Source organism: Pyrgilauda ruficollis, unplaced genomic scaffold, assembly GCF_017590135.1.
Source record: "Pyrgilauda ruficollis isolate IOZ18807 unplaced genomic scaffold, ASM1759013v1 scaffold276, whole genome shotgun sequence".
NCBI classification, from domain to species: domain Eukaryota; kingdom Metazoa; phylum Chordata; class Aves; order Passeriformes; family Passeridae; genus Pyrgilauda; species Pyrgilauda ruficollis.
The window spans coordinates 57,630-69,522 of NW_024524111.1; positions in this window are offsets into that span (position 1 = coordinate 57,630).

Consider the following 11,893-nt stretch of genomic DNA (forward strand, 5'->3'; position numbering starts at 1 on the left):
ATGCTAAAGGCCTGAGCTAGTTTTCTGTAATTGAGGGTTTTTTCCTTAAGAATGGGTTGTGGACATAGGAAGCTCTGAAGGAAAATGGGTGTGCTGTCTTTAGTTCCTTTTCCTAATCCTCAAATAAATTTCCTTTCTTTTTTCCTCCTTTTAGTGGAACTGCAGATTTCATGGAAAGATATTTCGCAGAGAATGTGCATGGATATGGATTAGTAACCTTCTATGTTGGACTTGGTGACCTTGGAATTCTTTTCCAGTCTTAATGATTTTATGATTCTATCTGACCTGCAAATTATTATTGCACCTCACAGAACACACTATACTGAACAGATACTGAGTATTCCACTATATTTAAAATGGAGAGAGGAAATGGAGGAAGATGAAGGGTAGAAAGAAAGACAAAAGCTTGATTATCTGCTCTCCTCTACAACTGACTCTATAGAATTGGAAGTAAGGCACAGATGGTTACTATTTCATTTACATCCCGTTGTAAACTGAAATGTGTTTTATGGTTTGTTTAGTTGTTCCTTATAAACTGTGTATCTGCTCCTTTTTCCCCCCCTTTTTTTATCTGACTTGGAGCCCCCAATAACATGTGAACACCCTGTTTCAAACATGGGTGTACACGTGGTTTATGGGTTCTCTGGAAAGCAGCTACTGTAGTGCCTTTGTGTCTGTCTGCAGTTACAACCACCCTTCACGCCATTCTGATGTTACACAGTGATCTCCAAGTGTCTTGTTTTCTAACTGTGAGAAAAGAACAGAAAACTAGGCCAAAATTGTTAAGTGCTTACTGAGAACAACGCATGCTGGTTTTCGACTCTTCATAAGTATGCAGCTGATATTCTCAGCAGTTTCACTGATGACAAACAGAAGGATGGATATTTTTTTTTTCTCCTTTGTAGTTGCCATTTTCTGAAATTCTTGCTTCCTATTCACAGAACCAAGCAATGCTTTGGGTTGGAAGGGACCTTAAAGCTCATCCAGTTCCACTCCCAGCCTTAGCCAGGGACGCCCTCCATTAGATAAGGTCACTCCAAGCCTTATCCAGCCTGGCCTTGGACACTTCCAGGGTTGTGACTTTCAGTTGTTGTGAGCTTAATTCATACAATGTGTTGGTATTCTTTTGCCCCCACAGGCAAATCCCTGCCCCTCTGAGGCTCAGGGCTGTAATTTTGCTCTTTGCCTTGCTGACCTCTCTCACCCCCTGAAGTGCCCCAGTCCCTTCAGACAGAGCTGCCTCCAGCCCTGTCATTTTTAGCCAGTTCTTCCCTGTGTTTGTGTAGTGGGTCCAAAATATAATCTCTCATGGTTGGTTGATTCATCAGCTCCATCAGGAACCTGCCTTCAAACCATTCCAGAAACCTCTTGCAGTGCTCGTACCCATCCTGTGGCTCTAAGGATTTCTCCAAGAGCCTGAAGTACACTTCATCTACCTCCTCTTCTTCAGAAGATGGTCTCCAGCAGAATCCTACTACAACATCCCCTGTGCTGGACCATCTTCCCAAAACAGACTTGGCTGACTCCAAGGCATTGGCTGACTCCAAGGCATCTCTGGCCAATCTTGCTCAGGAGAAGACTATATATATATATATATATATATATATATATAAACTTACTTTTCTGGATGAACCCAGTTCATGCATGTGAGCAACAGCCCCCACTGAGCCTGCTATTCTCAAATTGTAAGATGAGGCACAAAGGAGAATCTTTGTGATGAAAAAAGCAAATATTCATTTTATACCATATTTTAGCAGCATTTTCTGGGATTTAGACCATTAAAGCCAACTTCTCCAAGATGTTTAGAGAGTGCTCATGAACACACCAGTACAATCTGAGGCTTTGCATAATTTTTCCTATTTTAATATCCCAGTGTTGACTTTTCAATCCCCTGTGCTCTTGCAGCTCTTATTTACTTAGCACCCAGTTTTTACACACAGCTTTGTGTGCTTGCAAATTGTTGCTTGCTAACATATAAGGAAGGACTGTTTGGAGTTTCTAGAATTTTATTTTAAACAACCCCAAGGTTTTCTCAGCCTACAGCACTTTCGAAGCTCTGCCAGGCACAGGCCTATATCTGTAGTCTTGTGTTTTTTCTAGACTAGACTAAACTAGAGCTCCAGATCCTGAGGGGGATGAAGATAACCCAGGGTCTGTGCACTGTGTAGATACAGCAGTGAAAAAGCCTGATTCTCTATGAGTTTTAATAATCTTCCTGAAATGGTTGTTTACATGCCACTAGTGTGGAGACCCTTGCTCCAATATTTATCTCCTGTCGGCTTAAGATTTTCCTTCTCAGAATGCGTTTGAGGACACCAGCTGGAAGAAGCAGCAGGGATGCTCCTGTGCCAAGGTGCACAATTTATTTTGGTCTTTGGAGTAATTAAAACCATAATTATGACCTCATAAAATATTGTACCTTCAGTTCCTCAGTCCAAGCTTATTGTCTAGAGCCAGCTTTTTCATGGTGGCTCAGCATCTTCTGGAGCTGATCCCTTCTGGAAGGGCAAAGTCTCAGAGCATTTCTGGGTCTACTCACTGTCATGGAGGGGGTGTCAGTGCCATCTCAGGCATTTCAATGCCAGGGAAAGAGAGGGTGCCCAGGGTTCTCCCAGAAGTGCCAGGCAGAACCAACACAAGATCATTATGTGAACACATCAAACAAATTATTCAGGTTTAGGCTGGATATCAGGAAAAGGCTCTACCTTCAGAGGGTGCTGGGGCACTGCCCAGGCTCCCCAGGGAAGTGGCGCCAAGGCTGCCCAACCTCCAGGAGCATTTGGACAATGCTCTCAGGGATGCACAGGGTGGGACTGTTGGGGTGTCCTGGGCAGGGCCAGGAGCTGAACTGGGTGGGGACCTTCCTGCTCAGGGGATTCTTCAACTCTTTGAAAAATAGGTGGACAGAGAACAGAGAGAGTGGGGAAAGGACAAACTGAAACCCCTTCTCCCAGAATACTTCCCCTTTTACCAGTTTCCCAATCTGTGCTTTTTGATGCTTTCCCCTCTTGCAGCACATTTTTTCCAGGCAGCCAGTCTGGATGGTTGAGTCCCAAAACTTGTTGACTCACTGAGAGCCTTTGCATAGTGAAGCAACTGCATTCCTGCTCCCTGGCAGGGCAGGACCTTAGAGTGATGGCTGATGCCTCCGTGGCCTGGAGCACATGCTGGATAATCCCAAGATATCTCTGTGGAGATTTCAGGCCATTTGTAGTTTTGCAGCCCTGGGTAGGGAGGCAAAAGAGTTAAAACAGCGTGCGTCTTTGGGGCTTCATGGTGTAATACAGCAAGAGCAGAACGACCCAGCTGCATTTGTTTTGTTTTCTTGTCACCAGAGAAACGAGAAAGAAAAATTGCAGTGGTGTTTCCATGAAATTAAGGAAAAAAAACCCACATAGTTTATAGAGGAAACCTCATCCCCCTCCCTAGCCTTTTACTGGTGATGGTTTGAAAAAATGGTGCATTTTTTAAACTTAGTCACATCCCATCCCCCCCCCCCCACCCCACCCATGGTCCTTAACACCATGTACAGAGCTAGGAAAGAAATTTAATTTTTCTTCCTATCTAAACATTTGCTGGAGCCTGGAGGTGCAGACTACAGCCCCCCCCTGCCCCTCTCCTTTCGCCATGAAATGACTACTCTGGCTAAGGTTACAACTAAAATAGAGACTTTCTATTTCAAATTTCAGCTAACTGCATGAATAATATTCCCTCAAGACATACTCATTATATTGAACCGTAAATCTATGGGGGGCACTTTTGCAATGACTAATGGATATAAATAGAAAGGAAAGGAATTAATTATTGCCTTATCCTGGGAAAAGAGGGGGCTGAAATGGAACAGATAGTGGGGGAAAGGCTTTTTTTTTTTTTTTTTCCTGAATCTGGAGGGTGTATCAGTGTGGGCTGCTGCTCTGGAAGGGGGCTGGCCCTGGTTACAGTGACTTCCCTCAGGAGGCCGGGTGGCCTGGCAAGGCCTCCGGGTTGTCCGTAATTGAGCTGATTAGTTTGAAATTCTAATCATGTCTTTAATCCCAGCTTTGTCTCTGCAACCACGATATTCTGCTCTCGGGTCTTAAACAAAAAAGTGTTTCCAACATTAGCCTTTGCATGGAGCTGAATTTTTGAGGCAGATTATGTCCAATTTCCATTTCAATGGGACTTGTAAAGAGGAATTAGAAAGGAAATGTGAAAAAAAAAAATCTATCACTGAAACCAATGAGAGAGGTTTTGTTGGCTTTAGGGACCTGTTATTCAGGTCCTAAAAGAAAATCTGTGACTTCAAGTTTGCAACTTGCTACAAAAGGTGTTCATCAAGAGAAAGCATTAAACTGAGGTTTTTGAAAAACCAGAATCCTCTGGGAGGCTGAGGAAGAGCTCCTGCAGTGGTAGGGAGCTGCATCTGGCTACTCACTTCCATTCCCCCATACTCTCTGGAAGACCAGTGCAGTCCTGGAGAAACGGATCCCATTGTTACCCCTTCAGTGGGGTAACAGTGTGGGGCTAATGTTTTCAAGGTTAAATTTGCAATCATAATAATTTGAAAAATAACTTGAAACCCCAAAATTTTGCAGCTGATTCATGTCTTGCTAACAGTGTATGCCACAGGCACACACACAGAGGTGCCACAGAAGTGTAGTGAGACCCCTGAAATCTTTGTCCACCTCAACCATCCACTCAAGGAAGCAAAATCCCAACTTGTCTCCAGCCCTCCTTGGCTTGGCTTTATGTGCTGAGCCCTTCAGGACTTGCTTCCCCCCACCAAGGTGGAGGCTGTGGGAAGCTGCCCTGATCTGCAGACATCCCTGTTTGGGGAGGGTGGTGGGCAGCCTTCCTGCTGTTCCTGGGGTTGCTGAGCTTTTCCACTGCTCCATGGCTGCTGTTCCTCACGTATTTGGTGTGGATCCAGGGAACCCTGTGCAGCCCTTCGGCTCAGCTCCTGGGTCACGTACAGCAGGGTGTTGCTTGTGCTTTTGGCACAGTGCTTAACACCTCCCCTTCCCTTACACACATGCTGGAATTCTTGCTCTAACACAAAACAAGGCCCTCTTCCCATTTGTGGCTGTCTTTATGCTAAAGAAATTTAGAATTCCGTAACAAATTGTCCTCCTGGCCAAATACAACATGGCAATAAAAAATTCCCCTCTACCACCACATGAACTGGGAAGGAAAACAGTAATTGCACCAAATGTCTTAAAAGTTTGAACAGGAGTTTCAGGAATATAAGAAATGTAATATAATTAGATACATAATCAGTATTAAGACAAAGATTCTTATCTGAGCTGGTTTCAAAGGTGTTAATATAAAGTAACAATAAAAAAACTAAAAAACAAACAAAAAACAACACCAATAAAAACCCCAAAGCAAAACAAAACAAAAAAAAAGGTTTGTTATTAAATAGGTATTCCCCTGAAACGAAGCAAGTATTCTGCAGAGTGAGTTAGGAGAGATATATTCTATCCTTCCTTGGATTCCTTTCTGATGGTACCTTAAATCAAGCCAAGAGTTCAGGGTCACAAGGAAGTTAAAATATTTTTGCTGGAGATGCAACATCCCCTTTTACCAGTGTAACTGAAATTCTGTACACTTAATTGGTGATTAACGTGAGTTCAATCTCCAAATTTAAATGAAATAATTTTGATCATGCACACAATAAATAACATCTTATGTTTATACTTGTTTTACTTAAGGCTGCCAGTGGAACTGGAATGCTTATCTGCAGTCCAAAGAGGCTTGAGATTTTCCAGCTTCAGTGCATGATAAACAGAATGAAGAACGAGGAGGGGAAAGTGCAGGCATGTACTCACTGGCTTCTACATACACTTCCTTTACACACAATTTTTTTTTACAAACAGTCCTTCTTTTACCTACTCTTCTTCTTTTATCTGCAGTTCTTCTTTTTACCTAGAGTTCTTCTACCTACACTTCTTCACCCTCCCTTCTGTCCCTTTTCCATCCAGGCTCTGGCCGCCTTTATCTACAAATATGAAAACGCAAAGAGACACACAGAAATGAGGAAGAAATAATGCATTACTCATTTTTAAAATAATTATCTTCTTGGGCATAGAAGCCAGAGTTTCATTTTGCATTGAGATTTCCCTTGCATCACTCTAAGGAGTCCCAAAAGGGTTGGCATTACCCATCTGAGTGTCTCTTCAGACAGCAGCAAAACTACTGTCAATGAATTAAAAATGTGCTCTGCCATGAAGTCATGAAGTAAATAATTTGTGCCTCTCCTAAACCTGTGGTAGTGGTTGTGGCAGGTTCACCTGCTCACAGGAGAAGCTTCAAGGTTTAACAGCTGAACTTGTGTGAGCTCAGACAAATGTATCCCCAAGACCAGGCCAGGTTCGCCTTTGCACACCTCACTGCCTCCTGCCTCCAAGGCAGAGCCCATGACCTTTCTGCTCATCATATCTCTGTCATGCACTCAGAGAGAAAAGGTGAGTCTGTAACTGAGATACCACCCAGTAGACCCCACCCTCAGGGAGGCAGGAGAACAAGCACAGTGAGACAGGATGCTGGAGCAGGGATGGGGGAAGGAAGGACTTGCAGGAGCCACTGGAAGCCCTGTGGGGAAATCAGTCTCTCACATCCCTTCTGGGGAATCCAGACAATTGAAGGCTGTAGGAGTGCTTGATAGAAAACTCCAGACCAGGGATGATTAAGCTCCCCAGGCCTCTCATCAAGAACACATGGATCCCATTGACAGACCACAGTGGACAGACACCTCCTTGGAGAGGACTGAGGGCTGGCAACAGGACACAGCAGCTGGGTTTGGCAAAGCCTCTGTCCTGATTTGCCTCTGGGAGCAAACAGCAAGCTTGCCTTCAGTCCAGGGTTTTGCTCTTGAAATCTTTGGGAAGAGGTGTGGGAGCACAGGAGGTGCTAAGTCTATCTTTGTCCCTCAGCAGCTTTGGGAATAGATGCTGCAGCCACCAGGAAAATCCATGGCTGGAGCACACCAGAAGTTCCAGCAAAGATTACAGCCTGGGCTTCCTGCCTTGGAGCTGCTGACACCCATGAGCAGCCCCAGCCACAGTTTCGACATCATTGTGTGACTTAAGGGTCCTTTGCCAGAACTGGGAACTTCTTTCATGCAGACCAAAGTCCACATTTCAGGAGAATATGTATTTAAGAGCTGCCATTTGGGTATGTGTTTTTGTCATTCCTGCATGACAAAGTCATGCATCGTCATCACACCCTTAACAGATACAAGCCACAGGTGCTACCTTTCTTATGGACAGATTGAGTGGGACTCAAACTCCCTCACCCTACATAATAACACCCTCACCCTACAAAACACCAAAAATTAAGAAGGCATTACAAGTTTAAACACACATAGGAGACAATCTCCACTCTGTGCCCCTGTGAAGCTCCTATAATTACCTCCATCCTTTTCCTGTGCAGGACAGACATCCAAAACACGTCCACCTCCTGAATATTCACCTATTGCAGTCTCCATGCCTTGTCACTCCATGGGGCTGCCCCTCAGAACAGCAGAATTGACCCAGTGCTCCACATATCCCTCCACTTGTCCCTCCAAAAGATTTTTTGCCCTGCACAGGACACTCTGTGTCCCAGCAGCCTGTTCTCACAAGCCATCAGCTGCATCCCACCCACTCCTATGTCCCAGCTCCATTGCAGCTCCCCATTTCCCTGTGCTTAAGTGCTGGGGTTCCCCTCTGGGTGGTGGTGTGGTCACTCTTCTCCCTCTGGGGGCAGTTTCAGTGCTGCCTCCCAAACAGGATTCCTCACTAGTACCCCATCAGCAGCTCCTTGGACCCCCTAAATCTCCAGTTGGACTTTCCATCCCTGTCAGGTGAAAGCCATAGATCCAGGCCATCAGGAAAGCACTTGGCACAGGACCCATGACAGAACAGCTTCTGATCTGCGGGGAGTGCTCTGGGGTCTCACTGCTTTCTGAGCTTCTCTCCTGTTCTTCTCCCTATTTAGGTGGAGAAAGGACTGGGTGGGACTCAAGATCTTGGGAAAGGGATGACTTGGTGACTAGGGATGAGAGTGAGGGATTCTGCACTGTGACAGGACGGTTTTAAGTAGCTCTGTTCTTCTTTTATTGAATCCTTGTCCTAACAAGAGCTATAGACAGGACTTCCCTCAGCAGGTTCCAGCAATAACACTGAGTTTGTTCTTCCCATGGTGACTCCTGTGTTGGGGAGGTTTTTTCATGGACGGGACTGCTGGGGTACATTTCTTGAGCTTTTATTGTAGCATCAGCTTCATTACATGGTTGAGACAATAGATAGATGGCGAAAGCTCACATACAGCCAGCAGCAGCTAAAGATTTGTTACAGGACATTTAAAAAACTTTCTAGCCAATAGCATATTGCTGAAGCTTACGGACAGTTGTTCTAGCCAATTACTAAAAGCATACATACATTTGTTCCACAAAATGCTTGCTTGTATGCTTTCTATTAACAATACACAATACACCATTATTAAGCTTAAAACCTTCTACTATTTTGCTAAGCATATTTTCCTGCAGTCTTAAGGTCTATCTTAGCCAAGCCTAAAACTGAAGCTGCTGTTTCATGTCCTTGCTTGCTGTACTATTGCAACTTTTTCTACCTTCAGACTTTGCAGCACACCTAGTTCTGATTTTCTCTGCTCTTTCTGTTTCTGAGGCCTGCATTTCCAGATTTCTGAAAATCATCTTACCTTTACTATTTTCCACATTTCCCCCTCTCGGTACAACCAAAAAGAAACACTCTTAACTTTGTCGCTTATTAACTACCTTGCATTACACAGCTCTACTATAATATGTATTTCTTTTTGCTTGTTTGAATCACCTCTCTTGCTTGCTTTAAGAGTTGCTTTTTTTTCACCACAGCAATTTTAATGCTGTAAAATATCTGGTCTGTTCAAAGGATATAAGTCAAATCTGGTAGTAGTTACTATTTACTGTTCTAATAAGTCTTGTCCGTTCCAAGGTCTTGATTCAAAGCCTTCATCTATGTCTATACTTGCATCCACTGTCTCTGTAAGATCTTGAGAACTTTCTGTGATTCCATTTCCAACATCTGTCTCTTGTATGATAAAAACTTCTTTGATAGTTTTGTCCATAATTTGTCGCACACATCGAAATATACAAGTTACTACTACTAGTATAGCTACTAAAACAACCAACACATATAAACCTATTTTGCCAAGTCCCCTCAACCAAGGTGTAAAGCTCCATCCTTTGAACAAATCATCTAACCATGATCCACCATCTCCTTTGATTTGAGCTGTTAAATCTTTCAGCTTTTGTATACTTTTGTGGATGGATTCAGAATGGTCAGACAAATTCATGCAACACAATCCTTCAAGTTCCTCACAATATGTCCATGTGCCACTAAAAGAAAATCAGTTGCTGCTCTATTTTAAAGGGTGGCATGTCTAACACTGCTCACGTCTGTCAGCATATCACTGATTGCAATGGATATGGCAGTGGTTGGTTTACTTAGCCAACATCTAACTTGATCTAACTGTTTCAATGCCATGGCAGAAGCAAGTTGGGGTAGAAGTAAAGCCACTGAAACTCTTTTCGCAGCTTTCCAGGGCCTAAAATCACTTTTACAATTTTCTTCATATTGACAGCCAAATCTTTTTCCTCTATGTTTTTTCTTAATGACTGTCTTAGCACTAGGTGCTAGCACAGTCCAATACTGCATGGACCACCTTCAAGGCATGATGAGCCTTGCCAAGCTCTATCTCCACAAATGAACCAATATCCTTTTGGTAATTGTCATGGATATTGGTCAACCCTGGAAAGTCCACTCCAGCTATCTGAGTAATTACACCAAACACTCGAGTTTCTGTAAGCGGGATAATTGGGAATGATGTTGTATTTTGGAGGATCATTCTCTCACCAATTGCTAACTGAAAACATAAGACAGAAATCCATTGTTAAGGAACCAAGAATCTCCAATTCTTGGGGCTCAGAAGGTGCTTTAGGAAGTTCTTTGGTCCAAATGTCCCAGTCAGCCACAGGATTGCTCCTGTTGGCAGCCTCACCTGATTTACTATTAAGTTGCTTTTTGGTCAAGGGATCATAATATGTAGGTATCGGCCAATCTTTTGCTGGCACACTGACTAGACAGGTTGAAAAAGGCTTTTCTGGGTTTGAACTGGACAGACATATAGTGTCTGAGCCTGCTGACTTGGCTAAGGTCACACAAACATTTGCTTTTGGCTGTTGCACAATCTGCACAGGCAAATCTGCACTGCAAGAAACAAGCAAAACTAGCCAGCACCAGCGTAACACTCAATTTTCCTCCATATCTTTCATGCACTATTTTTTTATAAAAGATTTCCCCATATATTTCAACTCACAAATTCTGCTTTTGTTCCTTCCCAAAGTTGCCTGGGGACTTAATGACTGTGTTAAAAATGGGGTAATTTCACCTTTAAAAATGCAGTGAGGGGATTCACTTTCTCTGATTCTATAACGTAACACAATGGAAACCACACTTTTGCCAAAAGTGCTCTATGAAACCAACAATTCACACTTTTATCATTGACATAAAATCAAGGTTTGCAGGTTCCACAGGTACATCAGGCGTGACCCGTAGTCTCTTTGTTCAGTTCGTGTCTCTGTATTGTTTCTGTGCTTTTGGGCTCATCAGCACGTTCTCATGTCCAATATCGTCTGATGTTCTTCACTGGAACCCACTTAGGTCCTGCACCTGTAGAGACACAAACATACCCTTTACCCCAAGTTAGTAGTTGGAAAGGACCTCCAATTTGTCCTGTCTCAGCATTTCTAATTAAAACAGGGGGATTTTATTTTGGTTTTGCCTGTGTGTTGTTTGAAAAATGCCTAAAAATTGGTGGATCGGGTTCTGTAAAAAGCTGTTCAAAAAGTTAAAAACTTATAAAGCTTTGCTTAATCTCATCTGTGGTGTCACCTCTACTCCTCCCTTCTGTTGATTTAGAATGTGTTTTATCATGTGATGTGTCTTTTCAATAATTGTTTGACTTGTGGGGGAATGAGGAATTGAACTGGACAGACATATAGTGTCTGAGCCTGCTGACTTGGCTAAGGTCACACAAACATTTGCTTTTGGCTGTTGCACAATCTGCACAGGCAAATCTGCACTGCAAGAAACAAGCAAAACTAGCCAGCACCAGCGTAACACTCAATTTTCCTCCATATCTTTCATGCACTATTTTTTTATAAAAGATTTCCCCATATATTTCAACTCACAAATTCTGCTTTTGTTCCTTCCCAAAGTTGCCTGGGGACTTAATGACTGTGTTAAAAATGGGGTAATTTCACCTTTAAAAATGCAGTGAGGGGATTCACTTTCTCTGATTCTATAACGTAACACAATGGAAACCACACTTTTGCCAAAAGTGCTCTATGAAACCAACAATTCACACTTTTATCATTGACATAAAATCAAGGTTTGCAGGTTCCACAGGTACATCAGGCGTGACCCGTAGTCTCTTTGTTCAGTTCGTGTCTCTGTATTGTTTCTGTGCTTTTGGGCTCATCAGCACGTTCTCATGTCCAATATCGTCTGATGTTCTTCACTGGAACCCACTTAGGTCCTGCACCTGTAGAGACACAAACATACCCTTTACCCCAAGTTAGTAGTTGGAAAGGACCTCCAATTTGTCCTGTCTCAGCATTTCTAATTAAAACAGGGGGATTTTATTTTGGTTTTGCCTGTGTGTTGTTTGAAAAATGCCTAAAAATTGGTGGATCGGGTTCTGTAAAAAGCTGTTCAAAAAGTTAAAAACTTATAAAGCTTTGCTTAATCTCATCTGTGGTGTCACCTCTACTCCTCCCTTCTGTTGATTTAGAATGTGTTTTATCATGTGATGTGTCTTTTCAATAATTGTTTGACTTGTGGGGGAATGAGGAATACCAAAGGTGTGACAAACA